We start from the raw sequence: 19,994 nt of genomic DNA, 5'->3' as shown, positions 1-19,994 counted from the left end.
TCGTGCCCTTAAGATTTGCTCAAAATCAAAATTAGATGAAGAATTGAAAACGGTCATGGATACTTTACCCCAATATATATATATATATATATATATATATATATATATATATATATATATATATATATATATATATATCATTTTAGTGATGGGAGGATTCTTATATTTTTCCCAATTCCGATACAACTACCGATTCCATACAGAATTCCCGATTCCGATACAAGCATCGATTCTGATTCTTTATAAATCTCTAAATATTTAAGCAAAAGATGTTATTTTTTTCTCGATTATCCTTAAACATATGTTAATGTGCAGATAATTTCTCAAACGTAAGAATACACTTGTGAGGGATAATCTATCTATCTATATATATATATATATATATATCTATATATATATACATATATAACTACTTCATTTACTCACATAAACTTAATATACGAACGTATAAATTTATGCGTAAACTTTAAGTATTTACTTTAAAAGTGCTCAATACGTAGGTAGAGCTAGTTAGTAAGTTATAAAATATATATGGCGATTAAGCTTAATCGCCACATATATTTTATAACTTACTATATATATATATATATATATATATATATATATATATATAAGCCACGTAGCATAGTTGACTTTAAGGAACAAACCTGAGCTGCCATTGTCCAAGTGTCGTTAGAGCTTTACGCCAATGTATGCCAATGAGTCCCTTAAAGATGAACAAAATGGAATTTCATTGTTTTAATTTCTATATTTCACTTTCATAATTCAAATTTTTTACTCTTTATTCTCTCTAAACAAGATATCTTATCACTTGAACGCAACAGGCTACTATTTATATTCATGTATGCAGAGACACTATGTAGGGAATTGAGCAGAAGGATGTTTTTTTCACATTGCATTTAAATTTCTGCAATTTGGTACAGTGAGGGAATCAGGAAACAAGGTGCCTAGTAGTAACAGCAGCAGCAGCAGCAGCAGCAGTAGTAGTAGTAGTAGTAGTAGTAGTAGTAGTAGTACTGGGCTTTCCGGTATCTAAGCACTTCTTTAGTGACAAGATGAGATTTTGATGTCTATCAGATTTGTCAGGGGATACAATTTCTACGAGTTCATCAGAGCACATTGCATCAAAGTATTTGTAAAACAAACACCAATACATTACGGTAATAAGGGCAGAGGTTGGAGCCTGGTTGATAGTAAAGAACCTATTATTCACCAACCCGACAATATTTCATACATGAGCAATATCTTCAATGTATCCGTCCCCATTCATATTGGCTGCTGTGAATGTTAAGCCGTTGAACGACGAGCTCTCTAATAGACTCTTATTAGTAATGACAATCGGTGGTTGAGAAGATTTTTGTAATTGTTAAAGGAAAGAATTTTAGTCTTATTAATGTTAAATGTTGTCCATTTTCGTCCCTATTCCACTACAGACTTATGATCATTTTCTAAGTTTTTGGTCATAGCTTTGAATATGCGTAGATTCCTTTTTTTATCATGTCTGTTATAGAGCGTTGTATCAACAAATATATTCATCTCGAACGCAGTTTAATTGGGTATGTCCTTTATGAATATCAGGAGTAATAAAGGTCCAAAAATCGACCTCTGAGACATACGCTTTAATACCATGTTGTTTGCACATACGGCCATAAAGAATAACGTGGATTTTTTTTTCTCGTCTAAGAAAGAACTAATTATATGAAGTATTCGTCCAGAAATATAGGATTTAATTTTCCTGAGAAGCCCTTCGCGCCAAACCGTGTCAAGTGTTTTAGATATATCAAAAGGCTACCCCTAGCTTCTCTTCCCTTATCCGGTGCATGGTGTATGCGTTCAAAAACAACGGTTAAATAATTGCCGTAGAACGGGCTTGTTTATTAAATCCATACTATTAAGCAAAAAGAAGCTTAGCATTTACAAGGTGGTGGACTAGCGCTTGATTGATTAATTACTTAAAGATTTTAGCGAAAAGCGGGAAGGAGGCTGATGGGACGATAGTTGAGCGGGTCATTTTGTTCACCAGAATTCTTGAATACTAGTGACACAGAAGAAGTGTCTTTTTTAATGCTATAAATATCCATATTCTTTATATACATCATTTGTAACTTCAGACTAGGTTTGAACATGGTTCCTTCCAGATCAGATAGTCTTAATCGGCAACTAAGACGCTATTCGCATTCATATATGGGATGCATATAAAAAAGAGTTAAAAGGGTTATTCGACGGTATGCGTAACGGAGGTCAAGCGAGTTGGGCACACTGCCAAGGAGTGCGAAAAGAGTATATATTTTGGCCCACTTTGGTCGAAGAAATTTTATATCTCTTTCTTCTACTTCTCCTTCGAGTCTTTTTCCTCTTCAAGTTCTTCCTCTTCAAATTCTTTCTCTCCGAGTTCTTCTTTTTCGAGTTCTTCTTTTATTTATTTATTTATTTATTTATTTATTTATCTATTGTAATAGGATGAATGAAATATTTCGCGCGATATTTACAGCAAACTGAAAAATCAATCAGAATAGTCCACTCGTAAATCAAGCATTAAGTTTAAGAGAGGTCATCGAACCCAAACATTTTTAAAACGGAACATGCCAGACATGCACGTACACACACGCATGCATATATATATATATATATATATATATATATATATATATATATATATATATATGTTTCCAGTCATCGACATACACTCCTGTTTCGTTGTATCACAACTCATCGGTGCTGCTACACTAGCACCTCTCCCAAGCCGAGAAGATTGGATTTAAACTTTGTAAAATAAATTTACAAGATTATATTTCGACAAGGAATACAAATCAGAAGTTAAAAATTTAAAATTTAATTTTCTTGTATATATATATATATATATATATATATATATATATATATATATATATATATATATATATAATATTCTTGTAATATATATATATATATATATATATATATATATAGTATTAAAGAGCTCTAAGTATTTTATATAGAAATGTAGTTTAACTTCCCATCTATTCTAATTTTAACTTGTTGTAGACTTAACAGTGTCACTGGAAAATTCACAATCGCAAAAAGGGATTAAATTATATGATAATGAAACAAAAACAAGAAACTTTAACTTAAATTGCAAAACAAAAAACGGGGATCACAAGCTGTTTCCCATGCAGCGGTTTTGGTGATTTTTAAATAGAACAGTTGTTAAATGAATGGCTCACCATTGGATAATACCACTTCCACACCAACAAAATGTAAAAAATCCAGTTAATAGTCATAAGTAAAAGAATGCCTGTTGCAAATCTATAAAAACTGATTTCCCGGACAGAACAGTTTTTCACCAGTTTTATGCTGATTTACAAGGAGTAAAATCAAGATATAGTGCTACTAAACCTGATGTCTAGAATCCTTATTGCAATTGTGATTAAAGTATATTATGTGATTTTGATTCTAGAAAATGTCTTCAAATAAAGGCTTAAGCTTAAAATATAAAAATTTATAGAAATCTTACTTGGTTGGTGTTTGGAGACTATGATGCAAGTCTGATTTGTTTAAATATGTAAATGGGACATTATACCGAGATCAACGTTATACATGGCCCTTGCACTGACGTCATGTGGACGAGAAAGGGCCGGCTGCGATCGGCATGCGGGTAGAGAAAAGAGATACATGCACCAGGCTAGATAGACATATAGCAACTAGAGACTTTTTAATTTGTGTCGAAACGAGAAAGTAATGGCAATAAAAGACATTTGTTAAAAAAGAAAAAATGGCCGGATTTTTTTCTTTCTTTCCTTTGTTTGTAACTGTAACGGTACATGGAGGCCTCTATATAATGGCGGTAACAGATAAAGTTGAAGAGGTATATGTTTTGGTTTCGATTCGATATATATATATATATATATATATATATATATATATATATCCGTTAAGTGCTTAATATATTTAGTATAACAGGTGAGCCCTAACGTAACCTGAGCAACGGCGTCATTGTGTATTGAGGTAATAAACATTTTTAGGTATCCTTTCAGGTGAGAGGTAAACTCAAATGAATATAATGTATATAATGCAAACATGATTTCATGATCATAAAGTTTTAGATTCAATTTCTCTTCAAGAGCGGAGCCACCCATGAGAACCTCACGAAGAAAAGCGATACACATTCGATTAGACGACACGAGCTATGTCTAGGTAGGATTAAATGAAACAAAGCATTTCGTACCTCAGTCTACAGTTGAACCCAGACCATTTTCTAGATCAGCTGTTCATTTCAGTTGATCCCGGCGAGATGGTTGACAATAATGTTTAAGTGACAATGACAGCCAATAAAGTCTGATATCAGTGACGAGGTGAGCGTTTAGAAAATGTCTTAGAAAATTTTTAATTTTATAGCAAGAGATTTTATTTGTCTTTAAAACGTTACCCCAAAATTCACAGTATAGTAAATTTTATTTATAACACTTATTTTCACGGCTACTATTTCAGCTTTTAGAAAAAACAAACAAGTTCTCCTTCCCGGTTCAGAAGCACGCTAGCTCTAATGGAAAACACTCAACCGATTGAGAATATGAATGGGACAACCAACAGTTGCTATGACCAGATGAGAGTTACAAAACTGACCCAATTATTTGTGAATGTGGAGAGGAGAACCATACAATACAATACAATACAATACTGCTTTGTCTTCCCTCTGCTGCCCAACCGGATCTGTTTGCAGAGTATAACAATAATAATTTATAACAATAATAATTTATAATAATAATAATGTAAAGGACTGTATAACCACATGCTTCTAAGACATGCAAAGAAGAATCAAAATTAAAATAAAGATTATAAGAATAAGATTTTGTATTGTTATATCTTGATTTTATTCTCCGTAAGGACACATTAAAATGGCGCAAAACTATTATGTCCGGGGAATTAATCTTCTCCGTTTTAGAACTTCATATAACATTTCTATAAGAACACAATAAATTATGTACGCAATTTTAAAATATAATCATTTTTTTATGAAACGACAATGGAAGTAAAAATGGTTCAACTTCAAAGTGTTACCACAGAATTCGCATATAATAGTAATAAACTGATCTTAACATTTGCATATAATAGTAATAAACTGATCTTGACATTTGCATATAATAGTAATAAACTGATTTTAACATTTGCATATAATAGTAATACACTAATCTTAACATTTGCATATAATAGTAATAAACTGATCTTAACATTTGCATATAATAGTAATAAACTGATCTTAACATTCGCATATAATAGTAATAAACTGATCTTAACATTTGCATATAATAGTAATAAACTGATCTTAACATTTGCATATAATAGTAATAAACTGATTGTAACATTTGCATATAATAGTAATAAACTGATCTTAACATTTGCATATAATAGTAATAAACTGATCTTAACATTTGCATATAATAGTAATAAACTGATCTTAACATTTGCATATAATAGTAATAAACTGATCTTAACATTTGCATATAATAGTAATAAACTGATCTTAACGTTTGCATATAATAGTAATAAACTGATCTTAACATTTGCATATAATAGTAATAAACTGATCTTAACATTTGCATATAATAGTAATAAACTGATCTTAACATTTGCATATAATAGTAATAAACTGATCTTAACATTTGCATATAATAGTAATAAACTGATCTTAACATTTGCATATAATAGTAATAAACTGATCTTAACATTTGCATATAATAGTAATAAACTGATCTTAACGTTTGCATATAATAGTAATAAACTAATCTTAACATTTGCATATAATAGTAATAAACTGATCTTAACATTTGCATATAATAGTAATAAACTAATCTTAACATTTGCATATAATAGTAATAAACTGATCTTAACATTTGCATATAATAGTAATAAACTAATCTTAACATTTGCATATAATAGTAATAAACTGATCTTAACATTTGCATATAATAGTAATAAACTGATCTTAACGTTTGCATATAATAGTAATAAACTAATCTTAACATTTGCATATAATAGTAATAAACTGATCTTAACATTTGCATATAATAGTAATAAACTAATCTTAACATTTGCATATAATAGTAATAAACTGATCTTAACGTTTGCATATAATAGTAATAAACTAATCTTAACATTCGCATATAATAGTAATAAACTGATCTTAACATTTGCATATAATAGTAATAAACTGATCTTAACATTTGCATATAATAGTAATAAACTGATGTTAACATTTGCATATAATAGTAATAAACTGATTGTAACATTTGCATATAATAGTAATAAACTGATCTTAACATTTGCATATAATAGTAATAAACTGATCTTAACATTTGCATATAATAGTAATAAACTGATCTTAACGTTTGCATATAATAGTAATAAACTGATCTTAACATTTGCATATAATAGTAATAAACTGATCTTAACATTTGCATATAATAGTAATAAACTGATCTTAACATTTGCATATAATAGTAATAAACTGATCTTAACATTTGCATATAATAGTAATAAACTGATTGTAACATTTGCATATAATAGTAATAAACTGATCTTAACATTTGCATATAATAGTAATAAACTGATTGTAACATTTGCATATAATAGTAATAAACTGATCTTAACATTTGCATATAATAGTAAGCATTAACAAAGGCTCTAGACGTGAATGCTTCTATCTTTATCCTTTCTTACTCGATTAGAACTCTGGGTCCGCAGCGCTCTGACACCACTGTAAAACAATCAACCGCCTGAGAACAGAAATGGGAGCGATCATAAGTTGCTGTGACCAGATGGGGCTAAAAAACTGACCCAACCATCTGCACATGTGGAGAGGAGGACAATACGATGCAACACTATGTTGTCTGCCCTCTACTGTCCAACCAGTGAAGCGTGAAAGATCTTACAAAATACAACAAAGGTCTAAGTAAAAAAATGGGAAACTGTATCATGGTCGCATGCTACAAGGACACGCAAAGAAGATGTGCATACTGAGATGCTCTGCATATTAAAGACCACAAAATAGAGATGAATATGACATCATAACGCCAGAGTGAAATAAATCTAGTAAAACAATAGAAGTTCAAATATAAAGCAATAATAATATAAATTTGAATTAGGAATTTTAATACATTTTATTAACGAAAATTATTTTCAATGTCTATTTCTAGTTCGTAAACAACTTTGATTTAACCAATATAAAAAACATATTCGAAATTTGATTACGTTCCTATGTTTTTACATAGCAGACATAGATAGAGATTGAAAGACACAATTAAGTGACGAAAGCTAAGAGGGTGAAATCTTCCTCGTTGTCTTTATACCGAGACACACCATACCGTGGCGTCCAACCACATGAAACTTATTTATTTATTAAATTTGTTTTTTATCCCTTTTTTTTGTTTACCCAAACAAAGCATATTGGCACTTGAACCTAAGAAGCTTCTATTTGGGACCATATTTACAGGGTCTCTATGTAGGGAGGTGAGCAGCGAGATGCCTATTCACATATTTATATTTCTGTATGTTGATAGAGTAAGAAAAGCAGGAAACAGAGAAGGAATTCAAAGGCCTGGCTATTCGACGAAATAAACTATTAGAGTAGAAGGCTTTCCGGCATTAAGGGAATTATATAGTGAAGGGGTGAGATTTTGCTGCTTGTCGGGTTTGGATGGACGTACTTACGTCGATGGAGCACAAGTGATATGAGTTCATCGGAGCACATTCAGTTAAAGTATTTGTAGAACAGGCACATGGATGCACAATTTCGGCGATGGAGCAGGGATTGAAGCTTGGTTGATCGTGCGTGACATATTATGTTGAAGACTCTTCTGTTAATCCTGTATAAAAGGGTGAAAGACTAGTAGTAGATGCACCAATACAGATGTGCCAACACTATTCTGTTTATGCGCGAATGCATCGTACCTTCAGGTAAAAGTAGTTCTCTAGCTCGCCTACTTTGCAGCAGCCTTGGCAATGTCTTCAATGTATTTGTTCCAATTCATGTTGCGTGTGAATGTTAATCCGAAGAGTTTGAACAATGAGCTCTCAGGTAGAGTGTCGGAATTTATTAAAGAGTTAAAATTTGATCAATTGTGAAAACCGCATTCTGTTACCGCTTCTCCCGCTTATAAATATGTATGTACAGATGAGATGTTAGACACAAATATTCCTTCTCGCTGTAAAACATTCGCAGTAAATACTCGTCTATCTGCAACAAATGCCAATAATTTACCTTTACATTTTATCAAAAAACAAAAATTTCCTAAGCCAAGTGTTTTTCTTATAACTGCCCGTCTGTGGAACACACTAACACGGAATTGCTTCCCAGCTGACTATGACATGGTCGTTTTCATATATAATGCAAATATGATCTTGTTGAGCCGTCCTCTTAATTACTCAAACCCTACTCAAGTCCCACCATTACCTATGATAACAGTGTTCTCTCACAGTCTAACCAACGCTTATTAACCCTTATCCTTGAGTGGCTCATTGGCTTTGATAAGCGATAACCCCGTAGTAAATGAATTCTGACTGACTTCTTACGTTAAACTTTTCGTAAATTTCGTGCTTAAATTTTTTCTTTAAACTAACGTAACTTTTCTTTCGAATTTCTATTGAATCGCTCGTTTTTATCAAACGATACAGCGGTTAAATTATTTTGAATGCCGTATTTTTAAGGCCGTAAGGGGTCGTACAAATTCTTAATTAAGAGCTTTTTATGCTTACGATCTTGAAAAAAAATCTCAGAAATTTTCCATTGTTTGTTTCTTTTTAATCAATACAAAATTATTTCTTTTTTACTTACATAACAAATTCTTTGCTAACTGTAAGAATGTGTAAGAATTTGATAAGAATGAGACGAGACACGATTTACTTTCGATTAATTTGTTGGCTCGGGGCTGGCCATTTTGTTCAACGGCCTGGAAAGATGGCCACCATAAAGAAGAAGAGGTTAAACCTCGACCAATGATTGCCTCCATTAACTGACTTTCACCCGAAGACATTTCAATGCGCAAATCGTTCCACAGTTTTAACCATTCCCCTCCCCCCTTCAATCGTTCAACAAATTTCATTTCAGATGTGATTTATTTTATGTCTTCTTTCATTATATTTGCATCATAAATCAGAAAAGACACGAGGGAAAACGAATGCAAACACATTCAAGGAAATGGCAGAAACCTTAGTAAACGACCCTAAGTCTGTAGTGTAATAGTGCCTTAAATGGATAGTTAACTTTAATGCTACTAAGTTTAAGCTTATTTCCTTTAACAAATACAAAAAAAACCTTCTCGAATACCGATTGCTACGATAAATAAAATCCTAACTGAGAGCCCAACTTTCAAATTCCTCGGCTTAACATTCGTAGACAACGTTGGTTGGAACAAAAAAGGCATTGCGTAGAGCATTGTTGCCAGATCTTCGCTGGTGAATCTACCACTAGTCTCTTCCTCTTATACAGGGTAAAAAATGTGTATCCAATATAATAGGTTCCACACTATCAGCCAAGATCCAACTCTGTCCCATCACCGCAATGTTGCATTCCCGTGCCTGTTTTACAAGTACTTTAACGAAATGTGCCCTGATGAACTCATAGCCCTCGTGCCCTCTGGACGTACATACTTTCGGCAAACCTGACAAGCAGTAAAATCCCACCCCTTTCCCTTTTAGTTTCTTAGATGCAGAAAAAAGTTTCTTCTCTTGGAATGTTAGACTTTGGAATTCCCTCTCTGTTTCCCGTTTCCCTGTTTGTACTAACACGCAGAATTTTAAATGTAATGTAAATAGACATTTTGTGACTCTACTATCCATAATCCTATGTTGGACATGATCCCATTTACATCGAAGAAGCAATTCAGAGCAAGAACTCGTTTTCTTACCATCACTGCAAAAAAGTGTACTTTTTTTTCTTAAGTGTGCTAAACGCCAGACAAAATTTCCATAAACATAGGTTTTTTTTGCCAAGAACTTCTCATTTGTGGAAGATATTACCAGAGGACTGCTTTCCTGCAGATTACAACATGGTCGTCTTCAAAGTCAATGTTTCTATGAAAAGAGCTTCTTTCAAAGAACATCCCATCCGTGAAAGAAATTACTAAGAGACTTCTTTCAACCAGATTGCAACATGATCATCTTCAAAGCTAATATTAATAAATACTTGTCATGTGGTTATCATCCTCTTACACACAGAACATGATTTTCTCAAATGGTCACTCATCTGGTAATGGTCAGGCTTAACTTCAGTAATATACTAGAAACTGGTATTTTCTTGTTACAATATTTCTTCTTCTTCTTCTTCTTATTATTATTATATTTTAACCCCAAACAAGGTGCAGTTCCACTTTGGTGTAGGGGGCTTCTATCTGGGACATAATTTGCAGGGATACAATGTAGGGAGTTGAGCAGCAACATGTATATTTACATTATACTTGAACTTCTGCATGTCAATACAGTCAAGGAATCAGGAACCCAAAATCTAGCAGTCTTCGTAAATAAACTATGACACTAGAAGGCTTTCTTACATTTAGGGACCTCTAGTGTGTAGGGGTGGGATTTTGCTGCTTGTCAGGTTTTCGGGTGTACTTCGTCGGAGCATCTACCATCAAAATACTTGTAAAACAGGCAGAGGGATGCAACATTTCGTCGATGGGACAGCGGTTGGAATCTAGCTGATAGTGCGGGACCTATTAGGTTGGCGACTCTCTTTTGAACCCTGTTTAAGGGGGAAGGTACTAGTAGCAGATGCATCAGCCCAAATATGGAAACAATACTCCATACATGGACGAACGGTGGCATGTAGAGGTCCTAGATACTCTCAGGCGTAAGTAACTTTCTAGCATGATAGTGAGTCCACCTTCTTTCAGCAGCCTTGGCAATACCATCAAAGTATCTTTTCCAATTCATGTTCCTCGTGAATTTAATTATTACTGCGTCGCTTAGTCAATACAGTTTTAACTTAAAAAAATTATCAAAATATAATAAATTAATTTTAATTTATAAACGTATTGAATAAATTTCAAATTGTTTAATTGTTCAACACATGAGGTTTTGTTAAGAATTTTAAAACCAGTAACGACTTTTTATTCGACAATTTAAATGCTTCCAAATTTATTTATATTAAATTATTTTTTAAAGAAAATTTCGAAGGGTATTAAAGTAGTTAATTCCTTTTCTTTTCAACTTTTATTGAAAAAATAATTTAATATAAAGAACGGCATAGTTAGAAAGAAAATAATGAAACAAAAATGAATGTAAAAAAAAAAAAAAATCAACGTCGAGTAGGTAAATCTAGTTAATAATATTTTATTTCTTTTCAACTTTCGCAATTTCTTTCTTTTTCTTTTTTTCTATCATGTCTTTCTTATTTATTTATTATTCATCCCTTCTTTTCTCTGTTTTTCTTTCTTCTTTACGTTTTTATACTTTCCTTTTCCTACCACATGATTTAATTTCTTATTTATTTTTTCTTTAGTTATTTTAATATTTCATAATTTCTATCCCATTGTTAAAAATGGACGCTCATAATTCCACCCCCTTCCTCTTTCATTCTAACAGCCGCCATCTTCCCCCATTCCAGTTAACTAGCGTTTGCTTCTTAAAAACGAAATTCTATTTACGGCTTTAAACCTGTAGTCCACATCGTTCAATTAGTTCGATCGCCTTAAATATTTTTTTGGTCTTCTTTTGCGGCAATTCTATTTTTAATCCAATCATTTTTCTCTCGTCATCCGCTTAATCTAACTTTAATTTAATACGTTATTAAACGCATGCGCATGAACCTGAACCAGATGGAATGCTACTGCGAGCTAAGCAATGCTTGAGAATTAGAAAGACTTACTGCTGCCTGGTCTTTACTGAAAGACAAAAACAATGCATGTACTGGATGCCCAAACGCATTGAAATAAAGATATTGTATACAATGTAACTGAAAAGTATTTCTCTATTAGTAAGGGGTGCTACTTGATCAAGCTGTCTGAAAGTACGAGCTTCCTTACAACAAATACACCATATCATTGTTTTTCCTTTGCAAAACTCAATCATGTTCTACAAAAGCCAATAAGTAAATCAACAATTTTATTTTATAAAACAACACAAACACCATTAATAAACCTTTAAAGATATAAATAACTTGATAGATAAACTCCGTTACCAAAATTACTGGATTCGACATTAAATAACCAGAAAGTGTTGATATGCCGTAAAACAAAAAAAAAACTTAACACAACACAAGAATAAATATTTACAGATATAAAGAGGTTGATGCAAACTCCTTACCAAAAAAACACTGGATACAATATTAAATAACTCGAAAAGGGTTGAGATGAACAAAACATAGAAAAATTAATTAGTAAAGGTGCTTCTCCATGTTCTATATTAATACAGCGTGGAATTTGTCGACATAGAAAAGACGACACAATTCCATTTCCGTGTTATTAAAACCGGTTTTTATTTTTGTTGCGGACCATTAACTAGTTGGCCAGTTGTGTGCAAATTCCAAGAACGATAGGAACCTTCTATCATGTCTGAAAGTGACACAATGTTCAACGGGCGAGATCGGAGATGCGCCGCTGACAACTCATGCTCTCTACCAATCCAAGTTATTACAACAGGGCCATTGTCTGCACCCTTAAAATGCAAATCCGGATAACAGAAACGTGCCCAGGATGATGAAAACAAAGTTCTCAGTCACGGTTATGGTTCTTAGTGTGATTTCAAGTGACGGTCACATCAGGCCACCTCACATCGTCGAAGTCGGCTTGAAAGTAAACACCAAAGATGTGCTGAAGAGCGTAGTCATCCCCTAGTGCAATCAGGTGGCCGCTGGCAGACCTTGAGTATGGCAACAGGACTCGGCGCTTGTCCACAAATACGGAGCGACACAGGCTTGACGTCAGAAAGAGTGTTACCACTTTGTATCCTTCTATCACTGGCCGCCTCCTCCCCGACCTGAGCCCGCTGAACTACTTCGTTTAGTCATACGTCGAGAACATCACCAACATGACCTCCCACAACACCAAAGACAGCCTAGTCGCCGCTATCCGCCGAGTATTCGCTAAGCTTCCGCTGGCGCTTGTGGAAATGGTATGCTCCCAATTCCGGACCCGTATCGAGGCGGTGATTGAGGCAGAAGGTGGCTACATTGAATTTCAACTGGTGTTCTTGATTTATTAGCAATTGCATCTTTTATTTTAAAAAAGTAATAAAGTAGTGAAGGAGATTCTACTTCAAATGGATGAAGTTAATAAAGATGCAAGGGTTGCGTAATCCCAAGTGCATTTTGAATTTTGTCTTTATCTAAACTGAACTAACTTATTTATTTCAATTCGTCATTTCCAACTATTGCGTAGGATGTTTTACTATGAACCAAGCGTTGTATGTTTATTTTATTCTGTTTGATGAGGAATAAATATCTTAATACGTTTGTTCCCCATGGCGTTACAATACTGTGTTACAGAGATCGCTTTAAAGTACGCATAAAGCTATATCATTATTAGGAGTATAAAGATATCTAATCAGTATGATAAATGGGGAAACAGCTGCTAGCTATGCTCGGATGGTGAGAGCAAAACGTGACCATGTGTGTGTGTGTGTGTGTGTGTGTGTGTGTGTGTGTGTGTGTGTGTGTGTGTGTGTGTGTGTGCGTGTGTGTGTGTGTGTGTGTGTGAAGGTAGAAGGTGTTATATCCTCCCGTGTTATATCATCGACATTATTTGTTTTAAAAATGTAGTAAAGCAGTGAAGGAGATTATACTTCAAATGGATGAAGTTAATAAGAATGCAAGGGTTGTGTAATCACTAAGTGCGCTTTTTTTTTTGCTCCTGGCATTAATTGAGTACTGCCATATTGATTTCTATATAACAATTCAATACAACTAAGATCAACGCTGGGATAAGCGGGAAAATACTGATGAAAGTATTTATTTCTAGAATAGCTGGATTACGACGGCTTTTTAATCCAGTCAGGGAGATGTAGAGGTGAAGGAAGATGAAGTTATACTGTATACAATACAATTAGGAAAAATGGATGTAAACAATTCAGAATAAATAAACGACCGAGTTGTCCTCTAAAAAAGCAAATCTTGTCGTTAATTATTTTACAATTTCACTATTTTTTTTTTGTGGAATTGGCTGCAAATATTTAATTTAGCACCTTTAGACAACATAAAAAAAAAATCTCTCATTTTTTTCTGTCACACACATACTCTCCCCCTCTCTCTTTATCTTTCTCATTCTTTCCTTTGCTATTCTCGTATTGGCTGAGTATTCAACTTGCAATCTGATTTAGTTTATTACGTTAGAGAATACAATTAGAAACTCCAAGCCCGGGGTCTCGCAGCAATGACGTTGGTCAGTTATGTAAAAATCTCAGACAGTGGCTTCAGGTGAATAGAATACTATTTATATTAATGTAATTTGGAACACACACACACACAATATATATATATATATATATATATATATATATATATATATATATATATGTATGTATATATATCGAATAGAACGCAAACTTAGTCGAATCATTATAATTTCTTTCGGTCTGAAACGGTCAGACAAGACGGACCAGTCAAGTTTATGCCAAACAGAAGTGATTAACTTGCTGACGTGGCATATCTTGTTCGAAGAGATGGAGTGGAAGGGTGAGAGATATCTATTTATTTATCTTTTTACTCTTATGTATGCACACTTAAGATTTCCTGTAGCAATTACCGATCTTTGTAACACATTATATCCATCTATCTTTGATATATATATATATATATATATATATATTTGTAGTCATCGACATACAGTCCTTTTTCGTTGTATCACAACTTACCAGTGCTGCTAGACTAGCACGTCTCCCAGGCCGAGGATAGAACCTAGAACCATCGCGTCGACAGTCAGCAGTTCTACCGATCGTCCCACGGGAGCGGCACCTGTAAATTATCTCGCCAAATGTCTATTCAAACAAACATTTGTCCACCACTTTTACAGTGCTCTAGACGCTTGTTTATAAACAAACAGCGAGCTTAGCATTTTTCAGCCAATTAAGTAGCCGGTGAGATTATTTACGACAGTGCTCTACCCAAAGAGGGGGGGGGGCTTAAAATATTTGTAGTCATCGACATACAGTCCTGATCGTTGTATCACAACTCATCTGTGCCGCTACACTAGCACCTCTCCCAAGCCGAGGACTGAACCTAGAACGATCGCGTTCAACCACATACAGTACTGTTTCGCAGTATCACAGTTGATCAGTGCGGCTAGACAAACAACTACCTCAAGCTAGGTTTGAAACAACAGTCGGCGCTTCTAACCGTTACGCTATTCGGCTGCTGCTATGACTGGCATGTGAATAAACAATTTTCAAACATTGTCCAAACGCCTAAACTCCATTTGTTTACACAAAGAGCATCGCTTAATACGCTAATGGTAGCTTGCTTATCACTTTCCAATATGCTCAACACGTTGGACGTTCTAAACGTAATGCCTCCTATATTTTATTCCGCCTAAATGGATTACAGGGGATTGCATATTACATTCTTATAATAACTGAACTTATGCATTCATGCAATGTAAAGATCATTTCTCTGTTGAAGATATTAACGGTTTAAAACTAAAAAAAACAAAAACAAAAAAAAAAAAACACGTCCTGTCATGGACGTTCGTCAGAATCAGAGATGTATTATTCAATTCCTGGTAAAAGTGTATTGAGAATTTTGGTTGCTATGTAGAGCAATACATTTTGTAGCATAAAATGTAGCTCATTTTAATGGTGCAATTCTCGTCTTCGTAATTCTCATCATCACTCCTCCTCCTCCACTAGCTCTAGTAGAAAAAGACACTGAAAGAATTTTTGCATCATGCCAATAAAATTGAAGGCAATCTGTACCATCAAGATTAAATATTTTATCATCTGCGAACAAAATATTGTTCTATTCATGGTCTCACTTTCGTACTTTTTTTTTCGAATTAGAGTCTGTCTTCTTTATGCTTTTTTTGACAACTTTAGTTTCTATATCCTCTTCATTTTTTCAACAGATTGCCGTTAAAAACACTTCGAATCGTTCTAGTTTGAAACTGCACATTGATTTTCAGCTTGTATTTTACGGTTCAAAGAATCCTTGTACACATTGCTGGGCTAATTCTTTTTTGTTTTTTTTTCCAATAATCATTTTGACCGCTAAAAAACGGGTTCATCGCCTTAACAGACCGACCAATTTTGTCTGACTTTTTTACGAATTGTAAACATTTGATCCTTAAATGCCAAAATCTTTTTACACTCATTTTTTTTTTACGATAATAAAATATTCTGAAAAGGTTGTAGAACATTTTTCAGTTATTGTCAACAAACAAATACCCTCTAATAATGATTTTGTTTACATATATATATATATATATATATATATATATATATATATATATATATATATATATATAGTAATTTATAAAATATATATGGCGATTAAGCTACACTGAATATTCGGCGTTTCATCCACTCTAGGATTCGTCAGACTTATGCGCAAATTCTGTGGTTGTTTCTCGTTTTTATATGGTCCTCTTCTGTGGATGAAACACCGAATATTCAGTGTAGCTTAATCGCCATATATATTTTATAAATTACTAACTAGCTCTATCTACGTATTGAGCACTTTTGAAGTAAATACTTAAAGTTTACGCATAAATCTATATTTTCGTATATTAATTTTATGGGAGTAAATGAAGTAGTTATATATATATATATATATATATATATATATATATATATATATATATATATATATATATATATATATACATGCATATATACATATACAAGCATATAGACATATAGATACATATATAAATATATATATATACATATATATATGTATATATATATGTATGCATATAATACATAATATAATAATGTACATAATTATAAGTATATGCACACACACACACACACACACACACACACACACACACACACACACACACACACACACACATATATATATATATATATATATATACGAAAGAAAAACATAATTTAAGACTGTAAATAATTCTTTACATTAATTTATTCTTCGACAGAATACTCAAATAAGAAATATCAAGATTTTCTTCGTCCGCACAGTTTCAAAGAAATGCGTTGGTCTCGTTAGAGGAAAGAGATTAGCAAATGAATATTAGAGCGAAAATGTTAATTTTCTGGTACTGACATAAATTGAAACAACATTATATACAAACAAAGGTTTTGTGCAAAGAATTACTTATATGGTGAAAAGAAATGAAAAATGAAAAAAAGTGAATTAAAATTAAAAGATAAAATCCAGATGAAAGGAGTGGTTAGGTATTTCCATTTGTGTGTAGTAACAATGCGAAGGGAATCTTATTGTAATTTTGAATATTTTGTCAGGGTTGCCGTAATGGAAAATATGTTCAAACCAAAACATAAAGACTGTAGAGAATCGAGGACAATGTCTAATAATAATCCAGGTTACAAGAGTCGTGTAAGAAGAGAAGACGATCCCGGCGCGAAACATGAAATCAAAGGAATAAAGTAAAAGCTGCAACGTTGTTTTTGCGTCAATCCTTTGCATGTTCCGGATCAAACCTTCCTCGACTTCGCATGAAGTCCCATAACTTTTCTGCTTTCGCAAGATTAAACTTACCGTATTACAGGTTAATAAATACGACCAGCGGTGGGAACTTCATATAAACTAGATAATCTAGATACACAATCTTCGTGAACTTTATGCAGAAGTTCAACACCTCCTCCCCCTAAAAAACAACAACAACAACAATAACAAAAACAGTAATAGCAGTAGTACTAGTGCTAGTTGGCTTAACGCTTGATAAACTCGGCACCTAAATGTTCTTTTACATGAGATATGGTACAATTAGAGCAACTCGTTTTGAAGCCTATGCGTAACAAACATCCAGACATAAGAACGTGCTAAATTATAATATACAATATATAATATCGTTCAGTTATTTACAGAACTATGCATACGTCATAATCACGTTGACACACCAGTTCCCGTTAGATCACCGAAGTGAAGCAACAGTCAGTATTAAAATGGGTCAGCATTTGAGAATTCCAGACGCTGTATATGTTCTTCGCTTTGTTTCCAGTCGGTCGTGAGCCTCTCCTTGCCACTGGACCCAAGCAGTGTCTTTTGAGGAGAGGTATGTTTGAGGATTGAGCAAACTTTGCCTCACAATTACACGCGGAGTTACCCTTACAGGGGCGTCCATTGTCTCTTGAGACTGAATTGAGGCATCGATTTAGAGAACTTCTTCAAAAGTGAATATGTCAAGTTACAACGTGAGCAAATGGGATAGAATAAAAGAATGTTTCAACCCAACTGAGAAATCGATAATCGAAACACAAATAAGTACTGTGTCCCTTTCACGCGATGAATCCCGCAAGAACGAACATGATAAAACACTTAATATTTCGATTTGAAATTTATAACACAATAGTGAGATTTCCAATAGATCATCGTTGCAGAATCGTTCGCAAGGTGATGTAGCAATATTAAAGTGCTGGTGTGTAAGAAAGAATGCTTAAAACCGATTTTTTTCACATAAGGTTAGAGTAAGCATAATGTGGAAAATTCTATGAGAAGTTAAGAGATTATAAATAGGACTACGTGTTGGGACATTGCGTTATAAACTTAAAGTAGCCAGAGACACGTAACGGATAAGCAAAAAAGAATTCTCTCTTTTTTAAGGGTTCATGTGTGTTAATGAGAGAGTTCGTACATGAGACACCGTCTCTCTTCCGGTGTGAAATTGGTCAGACATATTATGTTCGTATAATAGAAACAAAATTTCTAAAAAATAACAGAAGGATTGTTAAATTGTTTACAATCGTTGTTATTTAAAAAGATAACAACGACAACGAAAAAGAATAGTAAAAGGAAGGAACTGCTGCTACGTGTCATCTACACACCCAGACGCAAACTAGTTACCTGATCAGTCGTCGTCCAGATAACTACTGATATCAAAAAATCATTCCATGCTACAATGTAAGCATACATTTTAGTACGATTTAATTAGATTCAGATTCTGTCGTAAGGATGAAACGATAAATTTGTCGTCCTAAAGAACACAACACTGCATCTTTATTTTAAAACTCTTGTTGAAAAAAAAACAATTCAAGTAATTGGTGGGAGCTCGGCGAATACTCGGCGGATGGTGGCGATCAGGCTGTCTTTGGATTTGTGGGAGGGCATGTAGGTGATGTTCTCGACGTATAACCGAATGAAGTAGTGCAGCGAGCTCAGATCAAGGGAGGAGGGAGGCCAGTAATAGAAGGGTACAAAGTCGTAACACTTCTTCTGAAGACAAGTTTGGGTCTCTTTGGACGTGGGCCAGCGCCAAGTCCTGCTGCCACACCCAGGGTCTGCCAGCGGCCACTTGATTGCACCAGGGGATCATCACACTCTTCAGAACATCCAGGTACACTTTAGTGTTGACTCTCAAGCAGATTTCGAAGATGTGAGGTGACATGTGGTAACCCTCATTGACACAACACCAAGCCCCATAACCATGATCGGAAACTTCGTTGAGCTGTGTCCTCAAGCCTTGAACCGTCCGGATTTTCATGTTGAGAGTGCTGGCAATAGCTCTGTTGTCATAAATTGAATTGGTATAGAGCATGAGGTGTACAGCGGCGCATCTCCGATCTCGCTCGTTGAACATTGTATCACTTTTAGACATGACAGAAGGTTTCTATCGCTCTTGGAATTTGCAACTGGCCAATTAATAGATGATCTACAACAAAAAAATAAAACCGGGTTTCATCACACGGAAATGGAATCATGTCGTCTTTTTTAGGGTGACAATTTTATTGTTCTATTCTGTGCGAACTCTAAATTTAGCCGGTAGGAGTTAATGATCGTCATGAAACTAACGATAGTAGCCCCGATTATACTAGCATGCATAAATTTAAATATAACTGAACAAACATCTTGCAGGATGACGCCTATAAATCTAGTCCTTTATGATAATAACCCC

At 33.8% G+C, this 19,994-nt stretch overlaps 1 protein-coding gene and 1 long non-coding RNA gene across 4 annotated transcripts in view; one reads left to right on the top strand and one right to left on the bottom strand.

Annotated features, from left to right (window-relative positions):
* Positions 1 to 19,994, bottom strand: part of LOC145285317 (protein unc-93 homolog A-like) — a 719,754-nt gene that overhangs the window by 92,140 nt on the left and 607,620 nt on the right. The window lies entirely within an intron of this gene.
* LOC145285759 (uncharacterized) overlaps positions 1 to 19,994 on the top strand; it is a 370,328-nt gene that overhangs the window by 266,155 nt on the left and 84,179 nt on the right. The window lies entirely within an intron of this gene.

This window comes from Euprymna scolopes, chromosome 1, assembly GCF_053919585.1.
Source record: "Euprymna scolopes isolate OS-2025 chromosome 1, ASM5391958v1, whole genome shotgun sequence".
In the NCBI taxonomy this organism is placed as follows: Eukaryota; Metazoa; Mollusca; class Cephalopoda; order Sepiida; family Sepiolidae; genus Euprymna; species Euprymna scolopes.
The sequence above is the reverse complement of the archived record's forward strand: the minus strand, read 5'-3'. Positions and strand labels throughout refer to the sequence as shown.